Raw genomic sequence first — 22,063 nt, forward strand, 5'->3', positions numbered from 1 at the left:
TATTTGTACGGTTTTTAATTTGGTACCTGTACACCGCCCCGAGTCCCCTTGGGGAGAGGGGGTGGTCTAGAAATCAAATCAAATAAATAATAATAATAACTATAGCCCAATGATGGTGAACCTTTTGGGCACCGAGTGCCAAAAAGGTTGTGTGGGAATATCGTGCTTGCGCTTGTCAGGGCCACGCTCTGGAAAAGCCAAACTTCCAGGTTCTAGCATGCATGCACACCCGATGATCAGCTGGCCGATGCGCAGGCTGGTTTTCAGCAGGGATCATGCTTCAGAAAAGCCGAAGTTTCGGGTTCTGGTGCACTTGACAATCAGCTGGCCGATGAAGATGCACACACTGATTTTTGGCACTGCCACACATGCAAAGCTGATCATTGCATGTGCATGCACGCCAGAAACCCAGAAGACAAACATGCAAGGCTGCACATGCTGGGTGACATGGCTTCTCGTGCCACTTTGGGCACACGTGCAACAGGTTCGCCATCACAGCTATAGCCTATGTCAGAATAGTTATCGTGTAAGATGTATGTGCCATTCCCAAATAGATTCCATGTTACTTTAAACTCTATAATCCCAAACAAACTAATCTGCAGCTGTAATTTAGCTAGACTGTTGGAGGTCTATGGATGTTATGGAACTGTATCACCATTAAAAAGACCCTTTGGCTCATTCTTCCAACCCTGAGCTTCAGGACTTTGAAGGGGGATAGAGGTTGCGCATATCTCTTCTAGTAGCCCTAAGGAACGAAGCTGGGATGAAATTGATAAATTCTGTCTGTTTTTCTCTATACTTCCATGAGCACTACATATATTTGCTTTTTTGAAAGTGCTTTTATTTTTATCCGTTTTGGAACAGTGAGAAAAGGATAAGGATAATTTTTATTGCAACAAAATATTTTTTTGTCCACAATGATGCAAGAGCAGCAACAGTAAAGAAGTCCATGGGTCATTTTCAAACTGATTTTGAGACACTATGGGGTCGTTTTCAGATTGATTTTGACAGATTGGAAATGCAAAAAGTGGCAGTTTAGAAGTCTTCTATTCCATGAAGAACTATGCCAGAGTGACTAGTATCAAAATTACCATGTCCTTTTTCAGGTTTTGCTTCAAGGATTGGAAAATTACAATGAATCTGTAAATACTCCCACTGAATTGTTTTGTCAGGATTTTGGAATGTCAAATTCCTGGTTTCTTTTCCCCCAAAATGATTAAGAATGACATTGAAGCTTTCTGAGTTATTGAATTGTATAAAGTGTTATTTCTGCTTTGCTTGCTTCATATCTCAGTTGCTTTTGTGCATGTTTCTTTTGACCAATATTAAAAAAAAACTAAAATACAAGTCCCCATTCTAAGACAATTAATACAGTGATAACATATTGCAAACAAAAAAGTGCAATTGATATATTGCATCATATATGTTTCAAAATTCTTTTTCCCCAAACATATATATTCCAATATGCTACTTATCATTTAATCAGTTAGGAAAGAGAAATATTGATGATTCACATATGTATTATGTAATCATATCACAAAGATTCATTCCATAAGATACTGGGGAAATGACCCTGATATTTACTCTAATTGCTTCTGGGCATCTGTATTATGCAATAGAATAAGTGACTTATTGATTTTCAAGGGAGCTGGATTGATGATATGAATGGAAGCAGAGTGACTCTGGCAAAAAAGAAAAATATCCAGATATTATTGAATCTTAATAAACATGAATTGCAACCCATCTGAAGATCATTACATAGCACTGATGAGATGAAGAAATTGTTTTTGGGATTTTATAGGTTTTACATTTTTCCAATATTAGTTGCTTAGTTAGTGATTTCATTTTATTGTTCTATTTCTATATTTAAAGTACATTTATAATCTGTCCAGATGGATTAGGAAAATCAAATTTGTAACTAAAGCAGAAATACATGAATTAAACCTGCTGGTTAAATGAACTAGGAGATTCACTTAAACTACTTAAAATGAAGGATGTAGGCATGCATGGTAAAAGAATAGCCCCTTTTCTACAGGTAGAAGCAATTAATGAGTTGCCTTCTACAATTATAAAGATCTAGATTATGCATAATAATCATGAAGTGTAACCTATATCTTCATAGGTTACCAATTAAAGCAATTATGCCACTTTCTTCTTGAATTAATATGTCCTTATTTTTAATAGAAGTTGGTAAATTTTTGGTCTGCATTTACTAATGTGCTATTTAATAATTTGTGAAATATGCATTTTTGTAAAAAGCAGACTATCAGAAATAATTCTGGTTGACCACATATTTTCGATCTATTCTTAGGACAGAGGCAACCTCCTTTTAACTCTTTTTTTAAACCATACTTTTTGGGAGGAGTTAAAGACAGGCTTTAATTTATATCTTCCTTATTGGATTTAACACAGAGAAGTTAAAAAAAAAAGTGAAAATGGCAACTATGACCAAATCCTACCCCGTTTTAATATGTATCTCAGCTGCCATCTCAACTTTTTGGATCTCCCTTGCGGACATGTCTGGTTTGATACTTGAATGATGCTTGAGGAATCAACCAAGAATAATTATAAGCAATATGTCAATGAAGATTCTCAATCATCCAGATAGAGTTGTCTGGAAATTGAGTCAGGCATGGGTGGTATTCACTTATTTCCCTACTGCTTTGCAAATAGGAACATGCGTATTCACACGCTCGCTTCGCTCACACGCACCCCATCCATGCATGCACTTGACCTTCTGCGCATGCACTTTGGCTTGAAAATATGCCTAAATAGAATGGCATAGAGCCGGGGTGGGTAGACAGGCACACCTGCAATTTCTACTACCGGTTCGGGTGAAGCGGTCCGAATCAACTGAATACCACCTCTGGACTTGTTTTCTTTTTGGTTTAAAATGTCTCATTGCTTATCCAAGTAATTTCTTTGGTCTGAACAAGTTGGTTAAGGGTGCTCCACATAGGCCCTCCAGGGAGGTTTCGTGTTTCACCTAATATGAATGGGCTCATTAAGTAGAAAGTAAGCAGAGCGTTATTAAGAGTTGTTGCTTCTAAATACTTTCTCCTAGGTGAGTGATAAAGTGTGGCCTCCCTAGTGAACCTGTGAAGTGGTCTTGATCTTCCTGGGGGCTTGATCCAAGAGCAAGAAATCTTAGACAGATTTCTAAATAGGGGACAGGTTGCGTCTTAGGCCTCCACCTTCATTGAATGAGGAATTTTCCACTTTGGCATAAATGGATTCATTCACTCCTTTCTCAAACCATCTATCTTCCCTGTCCAAAATACACACATAATTGTTCTCAAAAAAGTGTCCTTTTCCTTTTAAATGAAACCAAGCAGCCTTTACCCAAAAGGATGGCCCAGCACAGAAGAAGCAACACCACAGGACATATATGGGCTCTCCGTAACCAACTTGCTCAGACTGAAAAAGCTGCTTAGATAAGCAGCAAAAAACCATTTCAAACCAAAAAGATAAGAAGTCTAGTTGCCATGGCTCAACTTTCAAGCAATTATAAGCAACAGGTAATGCAAGAAAAGAAGGTGTAGATACCGAAAAAAAATATTGTTGAACTTTGTTCGGTTACAGCTGTTTTGCTTTTACAGGAGTATAATAAATGATCAAATTTTTTCTTGTTCAGATATTATTTTGGAATAGAAATTAGACAGATTTCTAATGCAAGTAAGTCTTGCATTATTCTAAATAAATTGACTTTATCATTTGCTACAGCAGGAAAGTGATTATGAGGACCAGGAAGCTTATCTAAGAGCCTCTCACCTAGTTTAGGTCCTATAAGCATTTCGTGATCATGTTGAATGTTATGTAATGGACATCATTTATTTTATAATTTCTTTCTCTCTCTCCAGGCTCTGGCAACTGCCAGACAATGAGAAGACATTCCCACCAACCATCTGGTGTCTGCCAAATGATTGTCTAGTCAAGTTATAGCATTTGCAGAAAGAAATTCGGTATCTTCATCAGGAAGGATAGAGGGGAAAAAACAGCACTCTTTCTTAAAGAATAAACTAAATATCTAAATAGCCGTTAAAAGTGTTTTAGTGTGGATCTTAAGGGGTTCAAGGAAGTCCCACTATTGGATACATTTTTAAAACAACTAAGATGAAAATGGTCATTAATGTTAATATGCAGATCCCTTTATTGTTTCTTTTCTCAATATCTCACAACGATGTAAAATGTAAGTTGCACTTATTTTTCACACCACTTATGAGAATATACATAAGATTTACACCTGCATGCATGTCTGCATTCTGCTTTGTTTATATAAGACTCTGCAATGAGTCATTTACCTAGGAAAATCTGCTGTTCTGATTTGGATTTATCCCTTGCAGTCTTTATCCTTTACCTCAGAGGTAGGGAACTATGGCCCTTTTATGACTTTCAACTCCCAGAATTCCTGAGCCAGCTGGCTCAACTCCCAGAACCTCTGCGCCAGTTGGAATTGAAGTCCACCAGTCATAAAAGGGCCATGGTTCTCCACTCCTGCTTTACATGAAGAGCATTTCTACAGGCTAAGATATTACAGTGCTCCATGTAGATTTATCATCAAGGGATTAGAGAAAAGCCAGAGATGGTATTCAGCAGGTTCTGACCAGTTCTGGAGAACTGGTATTGGAAATTTTAAGTTGTTCAGAGAACCGGTAAATATGACCTCTGACTGGCCCCGCCCCCATCTATTCTCTGCCTTCCAAGTCCCAGCTGATCGGGAGGGAATGGGGATTTTACAGGATCCTTCCCCTGCCATGCCCACCACGCCACGCCCACCAAGCCAAGCCACGCCCACCAAGTCAAGCCACGCCCACCAAGCCACAACCACAGAACCAGTAGTAAAAATGTTTGAATCCCACCACTGAGAAAACATCTCCCATAATGCTTCCAGGGTCTAGCTGTGCCAATGTAGCCCATGTATATTAGCCTCTCATCTGATTTAAGGATGAAGTCATGCATATGAATCCATTGGAGGATTTCATCTTGGCAATGTTGTAACAAATGCAAGTACAAAAAGCAAAAACACATAGACTCTTGTGATTCGAGTTCAGCTTTGGGTGACTTGTGTTTTTGAGAGCAATATGTTTCTCACTGCATCCTCCAGTATATTTTTTTTCAACTCTCCTTTATAAACTAGATCCCTGGGATTTCCTGTCAGTCTACCAATCAAATATTTAGTGCATCCAGCTCTGCTTAACAGCACCTAGATCCATTAGGTGTTGCTGCTGTCAGCACATCAACAAGAGTTCCAAATTGACTGAACTGCAATACATTATACTAGCATCAGCAGCAAAATAACCATACAAAATATTTTAGAAACATATGAAATGGCTTGTGTTCAAACTGTTCCATAGTTTCAAGCAGTTTGTGCTAACCAGACATATGCATATTTGGTTCAATTATAGAATTAAATGGAGCTTTTTTTGTTCTTTCAGATATGGATTAAAATGCAACAGTTCAGGAAGTAAGGTTAGGTAAAGGGTAAACATATGGGAAAGCCAAAGATACTGGCAGTATTGATTGGTAAAAGGAGAAGAAGGGAGACAAAGGCACTGGGAAGATCAGGCACAAGCAGACCACTGAGATTTGCTTCTCTGTGTTATTAATGTTGATGATTAATGTGTTATTAACAGGAAGAATAGCCACTGGGAATGTAAAAAAGAGGTAAAGGAGTCCCTGCAGATTTTACTCCCCTAATTATTGCTGACTACAGGGGACAATGCTCTTCTACATTTCAAGGCCATTGAGTTAGCTCTTTCTAAAGACATTTCCATAGTCATGTGGCCAGCGTGACATCAAGGAGAGCTATTAGCTTCCCATCAAAGTAGTACCTATTTATCTATTCACATTTGCATGCTTTCAAACTGCTAGGTTGTCAAGAGCTGGAGTGAGGTCAAGAGCTCATCCCATTGCATGGCACTCAGGATTTGAACCTAGGCTGCTGTCTTTCCAGCCTACAAGCCCAGCATCTTAACTACTGAACCACCATGCTGCCCCTCCTGAAAGTATGGGTGAGACAATATGATATACCATATAGGGAGCTGAGAAAGGGAAAGAAGGAGTAGTGCAAACAAAGTCCATGCATTTTATTGTACTTCCTGGTCCAATTGCCACAATAAAGATTTGCGTTATTTGATTTGCACACATACCCTGACCTACTAATAGAAACACTACATAATCCCTGAAGGTTTGGTTTTACCTGGTATATGAAATAGCAAGTATGTGTCTTTGTATGGTTCCTGTTGAATCATGTAGCAGAATTTCCAATACATATAATCAAATAGGATGAATTCTACTTACACATATATCCTACAATTTACACTCCAACCAGAAGATGGCAGCAGAAAAACTTCTGTAATTCATTTGGCCAGTGGTAGCTACAAATCAGCAGGAATTGCAAAACTGGTCCAATGGATCAGTGTAATTTAAAACATTTGCATTCTTTAAGAAATCTCAGTAATATTATCGTGTTATTCATTGATCTCTGTTATCCATATTAATAGTATTTTCTCAAATAATATATTATTCGTACCTTAGACCATATTTTTACTCTCTTCTGAAACTAGTTCGGTTTACTAATACATTGCAACTCCCAAACTAAAAATGTGTACTTCAGATGAGACTGGAGTTATATCTAATAATAAACTAAATAATCTGGCTCTGAAGAACTGGGGCAGGACCAGCAACTTTGTAGATTGAATTGTTTGGTTTACCTGATATTTGCTGCAGTGACAGGGACAGTATTTATTGATTTGCAGAACTTATAAGCGACTCGAACTAGAAACAGTTTTGTGTCTATGTATATACTTTATTTATGAGCAGTGATAAGTCCTAAATATAGGAAGAGATGAAATCAGTGGTACTTTCCTCCAGCAAATCAACACACTGATGGTAAACACAATAAATATGTTTCTGAATCTCCCATCTAAATTATAATTATCATTCCTGGACATTTTTCTATAGGTAATCTATACTCTTAAATCTTTGGTTTGAAGTTATCTTATGAACCATACACACATACATACACACATGTATAAACAGATACAGGTAGTCCTCGACTTACAAACAGTTCATTTAGTGACTGTTCAATATAACAGCACAAAAAAGTGACTTATGACCATTTTCCACACTTATGAGCTTTGCAGCATCCCCATGGTCACGTGATCAAACTTCAAACGCATGGGAACTGACTCACATTTATGACCATTGCAGTGTCCCAGAGCCGTGTGATCGCTTTTTGCAACCTTCTGACAAATAAAGTCAATGGGAAATCCAGATTTACTTAACAACCGTGTTACTAAATTAACAACTGCAGTGATTCACTTAACAACTGTGGCAAGGAAGGTTGTACAATGGGGCAAAATTCACTTAACAAATGTCTCACTTAGCAAGAGGAATGTTGGGCTCAATTGTGACAATACGTTTCTGATACTAATGCATTAGCATGTTAATACCCGACAAAATTAAAAAATTAGACAGTATAAAAAGTTTTCTTTCAAATATTACCTTCAGTATTATAAGGTGAAATCTGAAAAGAAAAGAAAAAGAAATCATTCTGGAATGCAGGCTTTCAGTAGGACACGGGAAATAAAACAGATATATTTATCTCTTTAGGTTTCAGGTTATTTTCTACACACGTGTTACTTTAGCCTTGACCTTTTATTTCACATACACACAAAAAATACTTGCCATTCTACATTTTTTAAAATATACATAATTGTAGAGAAGATCTTGGAAATGTCACTGAATAGCAGTCCCTCAACAGTTCAACTCTATTTTGCATGTTGTACTTGCCTACCATGTTGCAATATTTCTCCGATGGTGACCTATGATCATATTTTAAAATGCGGTTTGAAGAAAAGCAAAAGTGGAAAAAAAATATTAAAGATTTCCTACAGTTCAAGAAAGTAAAGTCACATTTTTGGGCAATTTGTCACTGGGGAAATAAAAAAAATAAAGATAAGAAACAGAGTAGGAGATGGTTGCATCAGTTGACACATCAAATTTGACCTGCGTGTCCCAAGGGAAATAAAACATAAAGGAGGCAAGTTTCAAAGGAAATGAATAGAAGCATTTAGTGTATCATCCAGGAGACAACAAGGAATAAAGACAGAAATCATGTAGTCTGGGATAAGACAAAAACATGGGCAAAATGCACAACGGGGAAGAAGTAAAATAAAAAGATTTATATAACTAGAGACAATAGGGTAGGGAAAAAATAGAATTCAGGTTCCCTGGTACATATGGATTAGAGTAAAAAGGTAATGATTTTTTGCAATTTACATAAATAAAAAAGTGCCCTGGGAGTTTTAAGTTGCTTTGTAAACATGGTGCAGAATCATCTCCCATACTGGAGATCTGGTCTGCATAATCAAGAAGACATTTAAGAGCACAATATTTACAAAAAGCAAGCCATGCAGTAACATGCTGCAAATCTGGAAATGTGGTGCCTGAGAACAGAATTTATTTATTTTTATTTTATTTAGTTTGTTAAACATGTACGAGATAACGGATATCAGTATAAACATGGATATGAATAAAGGAAATGAGTACAAATAAAGGGGGACAGTAGGACCTGGATGGTGGGCTTATGCCTGCTCCTTACAGACCTCTTAGGAATGGGGTGAGGTCCACAGTAGACAGTTTAAGGTTAAAGTTATGGGGGGTTGGGGATGTTACAATGGAGTCAGGTAGTGCATTCCAGGCATTGACCACTCTGTTGCTGAAGTCGTATTTTCTGCAATCGAGTTTGGAGCGATTTAGCTTGAGTTTGTATCTATTGTTTGCCCATGTATTATTGCAGTTGAAGCTGAAGTAGTCATTGACAAGTAGGACGTTGTAGCAGATAATTTTTTCTACTATGCTTAGATCAGACCATAGGTGCCGTAGTTTTAGGTTGCCCAAGCCCAAAATTTCAAGCCTGGTGGTATAAGTTGTGAGTTGTAGGGTAGAGGACTCTTCTCATGAAATACCTCTGGACTCGCTCGATTATATTAATGTCCGATATACAGTGCGGATTCGAGACACATGAGCTATATTTGAGAATTGAAGAATTGGATGTTTCCTGGTTAAAACAATCACTAAAGCTTTATATACTGCAGGTCTGCTATCTTTCCCTTATCCCTGTAATATCTTGCTTTGGTCAGAATTGAGGTCTGTTATTTTTATTGCAATAAAACAGGAAATTGAAGTTCTAATTTAAGCAACAGCGTAATTGAAACCAAAATTTACTTGTAGACCGTTCCATAAAGAGGAGACAAGGTAAGGATTAAGTAGCATTTCCAAAAAATTATTATATCTATAATTTCTGCAGGATGGTTTTTCTGGAACTATGTGGCACCCAAATATGATATATAAAAGAAAAACCCTCTAACATGTAAAGTCTTCCAGAATTTTAATAGAAAAATATCACCCCTCAGCTGCAAGCATTCTAATTTTAGACATGATATGACAAGTAAAGGATATGCTTGGGAGCAGGTAGGAAGAGGAATAAGACCGTAGCAATAGTAAGAACGTATAATTGGGGAGCTTCCACATGCTCATACCTTGACAGTAGAGCAAGAAAAATAGTAACCTGCGTTTTCAAAGTAATCACCCAAAAAAGACCTAGGAGACAACTCTGTGGCCAGTTATCTGTTGAAATAGTGCCCTATTTAAGTAGTTCACTTCTGGCAATCTATTGGACACAGTTCTTTTAAAATGGAAAATATTTCTTTTTGCACATATTCTCTCTCTCCCCCTCCCTCCCTCTCTCCCTCCCTCCCTCCCTTCCTCCGTCTCTGTGTGTGTGTGTGTGTGTGTGTGTGTGAATGTTGACTCCTGGCAACTACCTGGACAGATCCTGCAGTTTTCTTGCCAAATTTCAGAAGTGGTTTGCTATTGCCCACCGACAGACTAAAACTCACAGTCACCCAATTTCTAGCCTGAAGCCTTAACCACGGCATCAATCTGCAGGAGCCAGAAAGAGGGCTGAGAAAATATATACAGACCCCTCACACATCCTGGACATAAACTGTTCCAACTTCCCCCCTCAGGAGCCTGCTATATGACATTGCATGCAAAATGAATAGGCACAGAGTCAGTCATCTGCCCGACCCCATACCATCACTCTGCTAAATACATAATTCCCACAGCACTGTCTTATGCCTAAGGATTTCTAATCATGTTGTAGGACTATATTATCCTTCTCAACTTTCCTATCACCTACTCTGATTGGTATTGTTGTGGCCCTCCAGCAGAGCTGGCAGCAGTTTGGACAGTGAGGAGGTTGGGGAGGGAACATGGGCCAATCCTGGAGTCTGAAGGCTCTGATGAGGACTCTGTGTCAGAGGCAGAGAGGGGATCAGAGCTGTACACCAGTTATCAGTTGCCTTCAGAGTCAGACATCAATGAGGCAGATGAACAGCTGGAACCTGTTCCCAGAGTGCGCAGGGAAGGGGACAGCTAAAGAACAGGGGTCAACTTGGGAGAAAGGCCACAGGTGAATGATGAATGGCCCCTCCAAGAGGAAATAATAGCGGAGCGAAAGGGGAGTGGAGTTTGCAGGAGACAATTAATTTGCTTAATTGGTTCATGATTCTCCGAGATACCTTGCCAAGTTTTGCAGATGTCGGTCTGGCAGTTCTCCAAGCCAGATAAGGTCTGTGACTGTAAATCCTCCCCTGAAAGACTTTGCTGGATGTGAATGAGCAGAATTCACAGTAAATTGATAAAATGGGGTTTTGTCGGGACAAGGAGTTTGCTTCATGCTCTTGGGAAGCCTTGGTCAGAACAGGTATCTTATGACTATTACTTTTTGATTGTTTCTTATGATTTATGATTCTATCTTATGATTTATGATTTATCACTTTGTTCCTTGTATGCATATTGAGAACTTCTGTATACTGAGAACTTCCTTGTGTGTCCAATCACACTTGGCCAACAAAGAATATTCTATATTCTACTAGAATACAATAATATCTTCCTTCCTTCCTTCCTAAATTTTTGCAATTTGGAAGTTAGTTATAAAATAATACACAATAATAGCATATTACAGTCTGTTTAGAGAAAAGAAAACATTAGTAGAAAAGCTAGATTAAAGATTTCAAAATAGTGAATAGTGAATAGTGAAGATTAAGGGCATCATTTAACAAGGTGATTGTCACTAGTTAATTTGACCATATATGCTCCTTGAGGTCTTTTTTCATATCCATATCCAATGCAGAGTTTCAGAATTTTACAGTTAGTATTCAAAATCACAATCCACATATATAAAAGTAGATGGTTTGTTTCTTCTTCAGAAATGTTATTATATCACTATGACATTCCTATGACTTGGCCAATCAAATGTGAAAAGTAGCACATTATTAAAGTGCTGCTTTCAAAGACGTAAACATTTACTAATTTAGGCAAAGCAGTTCAAGGAATTAAAGAATGTTATTGTCTTAACTTTTACAAGGGTACAATGGGCCCATAAAATTCATTTGTGTTTTAAAATGCAATTACAATCAAGATAGTTCTATAATTTTCTGCATCTGGTTTTTGTATAATGAATTCAAGCACAGACGACTTAAAAGTAACTCAACAAGATACTTGCAAGTGGTTTGAAAGATTTCCTTGGAAGACAATAACTTGGAAAATGTCCAGTTATTCTATTATTGTTAAGAAAATGAGAATGGGTTTATGATAGAGAAAAGAATGAATATGTGCTACAATATTGGTTTTCATCCCACTTGTTTACTGTAAAGAAGCGGAAAAGGTTAAAGGTATAGCACTGATGATGTTCCATAGTCTGGAAATGAAACATTTGCAAGCAAACAACCAAACTCAGAGAGCACCAAGGTCTCCACAGGTTAAAGAATATAATTTTAAATATATAATAATAGACATATGGAAATACATGTTATAAGAACCATAATATTTCATAAAAGTAAATCTATTAGGTAAAATAATTAAATTATGTTATATAAAGTCAACTAAAATAATTAGAATGAATATCCAGTGCTAATAAAAAACATTTTGTCACGTTTAACAAAAGTATGTTTTTAAAAGTTTGTAAGCATTAACACATTTACAAAGACTGCACTGATTAAACAGATAATATAAGAATAACATCAGAAAAAATATTCTTTAATAAAATGTTTCCTCGAAAATTTAATATCTGCATTCCTAAATTTGTTGTTGTTATTGTTGTTATTAGTTGCGAAGTCGTGTCCGACCCATCACGATCCCATTCCTCCAGGCCTTCCTGTCCTCTACCATCCTCTGGAGTCCATTTAAGCTCATGCCTATTGCTTTGGTTACTCCATCCAGCCACCTCATTCTCTGTCATCCCTTTCTTCTTTGCCCTCAATCGTTCCCAGCATTAGGCTCTTCTCCAGTGAGTCCTTCCTTCTCATTAGCTGGCCAAAGTATTTGAGTTTCATCTTCAGGATCTGGCCTTCTGAAGAGCAGTCAGGGTTGATCTCGTCTAAGAACTGACCGGTTTGATCACCTTGCAGTCCAAGGGACTCGCAGGAGTCTTCGCCAGCACCATAGTTCAAAGGCCTCAATTCTTTGGCGTCAATTCCTAAATTAGAAACTATTTTACATAAAAATTCCATATAGTGGGGAAAATTTCAGATTAGAAATTTTAAAAATGTTTTTGCAAACAATTTAGAACATTCCTATACTATTAATGCAGTCAATAGAATAGGTCTAATTTAAATCAATTTGCAAATGTCTACTCCCTATTATTTTCCTCAAGTAATAGATTGGATAGGAAGGCAAAATCATGTACGATTTTCTATTTATTCCATCCTAAGTACAGGCAGATTTACAATGAAAACGGAGCCCAGATTTCCATTGCTAAGCAAAACTATTGTTATGTCAGTTGTGCCCCATTTTTAAACGTATTTTTTGCCATAATTGTTAATCGAAATTACTGCAGTTGTTAAGTGAATTTGTTTCTCCCCACCTCCCTTGACTTTGCTTGTCAGAAGTCACAAATGGTGATGACATGATCCCTGGAAACAGCAACCATCATAAATACATGCCAGTTGCCAAGTGCTCGAATGTTAATCATGTGACCATGGGGATGTTGAAATGGTGGTTAAGTGGAAAGCAATCATGTCACTTTCTTCAATGCTGTGGTAACTTTGAACAGTCACTAACTGAATGGTTGTAAGTGAAGAACTACCTGTGGATATCTTTCAGGTGTTGATAAACCATAAGTATTCTTTTCTGTATGGTGGTCTTTCTGTATAGTGGAGCATATCTCTGGACCAACAGTTACAATAGCAATTTGCCCGCCCCGACAATGGAAATAGTCTAGGTGAGCTGTGTGCTGAGGATCTCTGCATCTTCAGTTATGAAACATTTGATTGCGAAAGGAATCAGGTCCTTTAGCAGCAGAACTTCTATCATCAAATTCATAAATCAATATCCAACCTCCATTTCTCAAAGTATATGGAACAGTTAGTAAACAGATTCCAGATCTTCTACCACGTTTTCCCCAAAATAAGACAGGGTCTTATTTTCTTTTGGCTCCCGAAATAAGCGCTTGGCCTTATTTTCAAGCAAGTCTTATTATTTTTGAAGTACAGGAGGTGGCATGGTCACTTCATGGCTGCTGCTGTGTTGCAATATTTTCAGGGAGGGCTAATTTTTTGGAGAGGGCTTATTTTAGCACATGCATTATTTGGGCTTATTATCTGGGGAGGTCTTTGGGGAAACAGGGTGGTATTATACTTAGCTGAATTTTACACACCTTAAATTGATTTTTGTTAAATCATGTTAAATACAATAAATGTTTGTGTGATAATTAATTATAAAAACAATAATGGTGGTGGTGGAGATCAGCTTCTTATCCTAAAACTAAAGTTTTTTTTTTAATTTAGAAAGGCCATTGTTCAATAAAAAGTTTACTAACTGGCTTGACAAAGGCTCCATTATTGCAGACAGCATAAATCATATTAACAGTCCAATAAATGTGTTTACTTGAAAGATTACTTGAAGATACCATGCTAATGAACTGTACAGAATAATGCTTAATGTAAACCCTTGGGGGAAAGAAGAAATCCAGCAAGTGTACAGGTGTTCTATTGTATCAAACAAAAGATAAATGTAGAATGCAATAATTAATAGCTAAAAATCATGTGGAATTTCAATTATATTTTATAATTAAAATTTATATTTATAATTTATAATTTATATTTATATTTATAATGAGAGACTGGAGGTTATTAAGCATATTTTAAATATAGTAACACTTCACACTGCTATTTCTTTTGTCCTAAAATCTTGATTGCCTTCATTTTATTTATAATACTATTCTGGCACTGTAAATAAAAGTGTTACTATATTCTGAAGGTCTATGTTCAGTTTTGAAGAACTTATGAATAATATGGAGTAAATTTGTTTATCAACTTCTTGAATAATCTTTTCTCAAACATTATGCTGGCTGCAATAATTTCTGTTTTATAATTTAAAACAAATCATATTTTTCAAAAATTATGGTTTTTTAAAATGCTTTTTTGTTCTATTTTTTTGTGGGGGTAATGCAGAGGTGGGTTGCTGCCGGTTCACCCCGGATTGGGCACAGGTAGTGGCGGCGGCAGGAGGCTCCGCCCACTCACCCAGGCGCTTCTATGAATGCCCAGAAGCATCACACAAGCGTGCACGGACGCACGAGCGAACCAGTAGTAAAATAAATTGCAACCCACCACTAGAGTAATGATAGTGGTGATTGAAGACTGTTATATATCCCTTCATCATTCTATAACCTCTTTGGCTGTTAAATTTATTGCTTTTCTGGAAAACCCTTTACCAAAATTCATCTATTCTCTTTCCCCAATATGGAGAGATTATACTCAAAAATGCATTAAAAATACAGCGTTCATACCTCAACCTATATTTTTAATACTATTTGTTATTATGGAAAAACTGCCTTACCTGGTGCAATCATTTTAGGTGCTCTAACTATCTTGTTCTAACAATGTCCTGTTACTAATGGGAAATGGATACTCCCAAGCAACCTGGATCATAATAGCTAATGTCAATAATTATGTATAAATCATCAATGCTAAATGATATTTAATTCAACTCACTAAGTTGTAATTCTGTAAGAGTTTACATTTCCTCAGATATGCTAAGGATAGCATGGGTAGTTTGTACCACACTAGAAAATAAAGCATATTTGCATCTAAAACAAATGAATACATGAGTTCAGATATGTGTGGAAAGAAACAGTTTCTGAATATCAGCCAACCCATTAGAAAGAAATCAGCTTGGAAAGTAATATCAGAATAGCATATATTCCACAGTTACCCAGAAACCTGGAAAGTCTCTTTCACCTTGTGTCTGGCAATCTGTAGCTGTGTGCAAGAATACGATTAACATTTCCTAACTGAAGACCATATGATACACATGGACACATATCAGGGGTGAAATGCTACTGGTTTGGACCGATAGTAAAAATGCTACTGGTTCAGTAGTAAAATAAATGAAACTGGTTGGGGCGAACTGGTTTTTCTGAAGATCAGCTGTGATTCGCGATTTATATTAACTAGAAAGCAGGATTTCCTGCTTTCTAGCTAATATAAATTGCACAGCACAGTGGATTCTCCCCCCCCCCCAATGCTCTTTGTTTACCTTACCTTTTTGACACTGCACATGCACCGAATCAGTAGCAAAGATAAGTGGCTTTCACGCTGACATATATGCTAGAGGAGGTGTCATACATCTATAAACTATTTATCATATTATCAAGAATCTGCTGCTGGTAAACTATTTGCTAAACGTACCGTATTTTTCGGAGTATAAGATGCTCCGAAGTATAAGACACACCTAGCTTTTGGGGAGGAAACCAAGGGAAAAATAACTGCCTCTGCCTTCCAGCAATTTGCCACCTTGCCACAAGCAGCAAACAGTACAGACAATATACGCTGTTTGTAGTGTTATATTTCAGACTATACTTGTACAGATGCTGTTAAAATTGATGTGCTATCTGGAAGTATAGTTATTCTCTGCTATTTAAAAGAATAGCACTTTTTAAAACAATAGCACTGGGCCTCTTCAGATCAAGCATTTACAGTATTTTTAAAAGCTTCTTAATTTTGTTAAGTTGCCTAGAATAATAATAAAGCAGTCTTTAAAAAATAAGTCTAAGAATTTGAACTTTCTATAGGCATTTATAGTTATTGACTTACCTCATTGCAGCAAACAGTCTGATTAGCACAAGAAAAAAAAATCTGCCTCTGCCTCCAAGCAATTTGCCTCTTGGAACAACAGCGTTTCAATTTCAATTTCTCCCGATCACCAGCTGTTCAGGCTGCAGGGATTGTTATAGCCCAGCGATGGCGAACCTTTTTTGGCTCGTGTGCCATAAGTGGGGGGAACACAGGGGGGTCATGTGCAGGCGTGCCGCACCCATAATGCAATGTGCGACCCCCCAGTACGTATGTGCGCACCACAGGCACGACCCCCCGATTTTTGCATGGGTTTTTCGCCCTCCCCAGGCTCCAGAGGCTTTATAGGAGCATGGAGAGAGCAAAAACAGCCCCCCCAGAAGCCCTCCGGAGGCTTCAGGGATCTTCAGGAGGCTTCCCTGAAGCCTCCGAAGCAGTCAAAACGACCCTCTGAGCAAACCGGAAGTCATTTCCGGTTTGCTTGGAGGGTCGGGTTTTTTGAGCTCCGGAGGCTTCAGGGAAGCTCATAAAGCCTCCGGAGGGCCTCGTGGGTGGGAGGAAGAGGCTCTTTCCGTCCTCCCCAGGCTCCTATAAAGCCTCTGGAGCCTGGGAAGGGCGAAAAATGGCTTTAAAAAAGGGTGAACTCAGCTGGCCAGCACGCGCATGCGCGCTGGCCAGCTAACAGGGCAGCGCCTTGCGTGCCCTGACAAATGGCTCCGCGTGCCACCTGTGGCACGCGTGCCATAGGTTCACCATCACTGTTATAGCCTATTGAAGCCTCCCTAAGCCCCCATTTGCTGCAAAGAGGTAAATTGCTTGGAGGCAGAGGCCAAAGGGTGGGGGCAGGTGGGTGGGAGGGGGGGCAGGTGAGTGGGAGGGTGGGGCTACATTTTGTGTATAAGACGCACCCAAGTTTTACCCTCTTTTGGGGGGGGGGAAGGTGCATCTTATACTCCAAAAAATGCGGTATATATTACTATAAGCCTCTATTTCTATGTTCTGTCCAAGGATTTGAGTATAATTATTCTGTAATTGCAAACTTTCTTCATTTGCAGATATAAATATAGTAGCATTTTTATTACTGATTAGCATTTTATATAATCTTAATTAAATTGTATAAGCCCCAAATTTAAATAAATTGACATTTCCTAGTTAATTAATAGAAATAAACGAAAGGGGTCAAACTACTGATGGATTAGGAGTCATCAAGCTGGTGTCAACTTTGAGTGGCCACATAGAATTTATCCAAGATAATCTATCCCAGTTTAGTTCTACAGATCTTCCCATGTTGTAGCCATTCCTGGTGTAACCAATCCTTCCACCTTGCTGAAGTTGTCCTCTTTCCTTTCATATTTCCCATCGTTGTTATCAGCCTAACAAGGTAAACCAGGTCAGAAAACAGATTCCATAAGAACTATTGGATCTCTTCTGTATTATTGTAGGATATAATAACAGAATTGTTAAAGCCTGCAAGAGTTTCCTTCTATTTTATATCAAAACAGGGAGATTTTAAATCTCTCTCTTTGTTACATTTAATACATTTCCGGGGCTGAGATTTCATGTAGGGTTTCTTTTATTATTTAACAATTCTTGCATTTCTTTGCTAAAGTTGTCTATGCCTCCATCTACCCTTGCGGACTATTCAAGGAAACAGGATCTTATCTAATGTGTCTAAAATACTAGTCAATGTTGGATTGATTTATTCTATGATCCTTCTGTTTTCTTGGCTATCCAGGGTATTACTAAAAGTTTTCCAACAAAAACATTTAAGAGAAGGTACATTCTTTCTATCCTTTTTCTACGTCTAATTTTGCTTTTGCAGACTGCTACAGGGGAAACTTTGTCTGCATACGTCAGATCTTTGTAATCTGATGCTTCAGGTCTTTCTTTTCAAAAAATGTAGCACCATTACCACTAGTATGGTTTATAATTTGCATAGGTAATGTTATATTGATATTATATTGGTATTTATATATTGAAGTTATATATATATTTTAAATTGTGGATGATAGATTGTGGACTGTACACCGCCCCGAGTCCCTTTTTGGGAGAGGGGGCGGTTTAGAAATGTGAATGAATGAATGAATGAATGAATGAATGAATGAATGAATGAATGAATGAATGAATGAATGAATGAATGAATAAATAAATAAATAAATGAATAATAAAAAAATAAAAAAATAAATAAATAAATAAATAAATAATAAATAAATAAATAAATAAATAAATAAATAAATAAATAAATAAATAAATAAATAAATAAATAAATAAATAAATAAATAAATAAATAATAGAGCAGTGCATTGGCCTAGAAGTGAAGATGCTCGCCTCTCACTCGGAAGATTGAGAGTTCAATCCTAGGAAGCAACAGATGTTTTTCTATCAGGGTGCAAAGAGAAAATATTTGCTGCGAACTCCCTGTAGGTGTCGGGAAGGGCTTCAGGCCAGTAAATGCACAGCTCTGTTCAGTCACCCTGACCCTCCAGTGAAACAAGGGATTATAGGGGCATAAAAAGAAAAAAATGTGGGTGATGTAGGTTGCCCTCTGAACCCCTGAAGCATCCAGAGGTCAAAAATCGGCCCTACGGACAAACCAGAAGTCACCATTCCCGAACTTCTGGGCTCCCCGTAAGGCCGATTTTTGACCTCCGGAGCCTTCAGCGGCCTTCAGGAGACTTCCTTGAAGGCTCCGGAGAGCAAAAAACGGTCCTATGAGCAAACCAGAAGTCTATTCTTGAAGTTCCAGTTTGCCCTTAGGGCTGATTTTTCGCTCTTTGGAGGCTTCAGGGAAGCCTCCAGAGGGCGAAAAACAGCCTCAAAAGAAGGCCAAAGTCAGCTGGCCAGCACGCACATGCACGCTGGCCAGCTGACAGGACATTGCCTCATGTGCCCTGACAAATGGCTCCGTGTGCCACCTGTGGCATAGGTTTGCCATCACTGGCCTAAGACAATGCTTGCCCTATTTCTAAGGCTCTTTCTGTCTGTTTACATATTGTATCTTGGAAGCAGTAGAATTAGTTTTACAAGATACACTAATTTGAAAACTACATTGAACTTTCTAGTAATTTATAATGCATCAATAAATCACTTCAGCCCGATTCTCAATTATGGATTTTAAAAGTATTTTCTCCCAAAATTTATTTTCTTCTCCCAGAAAGTACATTGAAGTTTTCATATTTTCAATACACATATATTCCACCTTAGCTTTTCTTTACCAGTTTTTAAATTTTATTTTTGAGTTTCTTTCTGCACCTGCAGTCTTACATAAAATATGAAATAAAAAATACAGTGAAGCATTCAGAAGGGGATATTCTCGTCTTCTAGAAGTTTGAGTGCTGATGTTTCAGTTCACATTTTATGACTTCCAGAGAAGTGCTGAGAATATCAATAACCATTTGCCTGCACAAGTATTAAAGAAGTAACTTGTTCAACAATCTTCAAACATTTTTTACAAGTCACTGATAAGGAAGGTCAAGAATATAAGTGAATGAATGTAATTATTGCTGATCTTTTCTGAGCATAATTTACTGTGTCTGTAAGTAGAAGTATTTTAAATGACCTATGAATTAGTTTGCTAAAAAAAAGAGTTAAAGGTAAACAGAATGACATGATGTCTTAGTAAAGCATATAATATGCCACTCCCAAAGATCTTACTCCCAGTAGCAAGGGAAAAGCACTTTGAACTAATTTCTTTGTATTCTGTGCCTTAAGGAACATTGTCTCATACAATATCTTTACCTTTTGATTTCTCATTAAGAGCTGCCATACTGTATTTTAAATCTGAATTACAGTTGTACAATATAATAACTGCTAGTATTCTATCTTTTTTCTCCCATCTTTGGGTTATCCTCTGCTGGGTTGAAGTGTTCTTCACTTATCCTTGAGTCAGCAGAAGCTAATACTGGCATGACATTCGCCATTCTCATTGCTGATCCATATGTTGCCACGGTTGCCAACATTCCCAACAATCATTTGATTTCCTCAAGTATTGGTAACAATTGGCATCTTCACACTACCATTCAGTGGAGTTGGAAGAATGGGGAAATGCTGGATTAACATGAGTACAATTAAGATTATCTTAAATCTGTTTTATTCATGCCTTGGTGATGAGTTAGGCCAGTGATGGTGAAACATTTTGGCACGGAAAAGGGAGTGTGCGCGCTTTGCACATGCTCATCTGGGACGCAACCCGGAATAGGAGATGCCCAGGGGACATGCACACACCAGAAAATGAACTTCTGGTTTCCAGCGTGAGCATGCCCACTGGCCAGTCTTTTGGTTACTGGTGTGCATGTGCATATGACAATCAGCTGGCCGGCGCATATGCTGATGCCAGAAAACAGAAGAACAGCTCTTCCAGTTTCCGGCACAGCTGATCGTCGTGCACACATGTGCGCCAGAAACTCAGAAAAGGAACAGGCAACAACACACGTGCCAGGCAACATGATACCATGTGCCACTTTGGGCATGCGTGCCATAGGTTTACCATCACGGAGATAGGTGCTAGCAAGGAGACATAGCAGAAGAAAAATGGTCAACAGGATATATTTGAGCAGATTACAGACAAGTGGGGACAGTTCTTCAGTTTCCTAGCAATTCATAGTATTGTAAGAACTATATTATATACCATAGTCTGCCTTTTTTCCTGAAAGGAACCGTTCAAAACTATACAAATTTCGAAAAACAGACCACAGAATAAAACTGTGTGATTAGAAGGATAAGCGTTTTCTTTTTTTTAGAATCCTTATGGAAAATATGAGCATTCCAGTTCCTATTGCACAAGGTCGCAGAATGATGCTAAATCACTACCACCAGAATAATTTTACAGAACTCTAATTGTGGTTTAAACATGACATCAAGACTGCTTCAGTCCTGTAAGTAGTTTAAAACTTCTGCTTAGGAATTTCAAACAGCTTAACCAAACATTTTCAATAAATCTTTGAATTCCAGAGAAAATAAGCAGAAATAATATTCTTAATCTGAAATAAGGGGGAAATGATTGACATAAGCAATATTGGAAAAGCAAGACAGCAGAATTTTTAGAACTATTAATGACAAATGATTAAATTGTCAGCTAACAACAAAAATAATCATTAGCCCAAAACATCAGCCACATAGCAGTTGCACATTCCATATATTTCAATAGAATGTAACATGTCAATGCATCCTGTGAATTTGATCACAAATTGGCATATTTGCTTGGCAATAAGTCGGTATTCAGAAGGCGGTTCTTTCTACTTATTCTTGGCTGGAAGATCTTGATTTGGCCATAATCTTCCCAGCACTTCCTCTGTGGGGTTATTCAGGTTCAAACAAAACATTACTTTAAAGACATAACTAGCAGTGTGCCTTTTTATTCCCCTGTTGAAAAAGAAATATACGGGACTTACTCAAAAATATGTGTGGGAGAATAAATGTGGGAATAGGGAGCTTTAATTCTTTGCCTCCTACTGCTATTCAAACCTAGATCACGGGTGGGCCTCCAATTTGTATTATTCTTCCCAATCCATTCAAACTTATATTCCATTCCCTCTTCCATTGTCTTCATTCTGCATAAAAGGGTAGCAATTGAAAGACTGTGACAGGCAAAAATTCAGAAAGACAGACCATCCATAGATGCAAGACATCTAGCTTGTTCATAGCAGGGAGTTGTGTAAAATTAAAGTAACCTAATATGAATAAAGACAAAGTTGGAGAAACAGACAGTTAGAAGATCATGTATGACTACATGGATTATTAATTCCATTTGGTTTCTCTGGTTATTCATATTCTCAGCAAGAGATTTCCCCAGAATCATTGCTCTGGCTGGCACACCAATTTATGGAATGAATGTTTGTTAGGGATTTTATTTAATGAGAAAGCACTTAGCTTTCCTTTAAATTCAGATGTATGTACAATTAACTTTTCTACATAAGCTG

The sequence above is a fragment of the Natrix helvetica genome, assembly GCF_964273705.1.
Source record: "Natrix helvetica genome assembly, chromosome: 7".
In the NCBI taxonomy this organism is placed as follows: Eukaryota; Metazoa; Chordata; class Lepidosauria; order Squamata; family Natricidae; genus Natrix; species Natrix helvetica.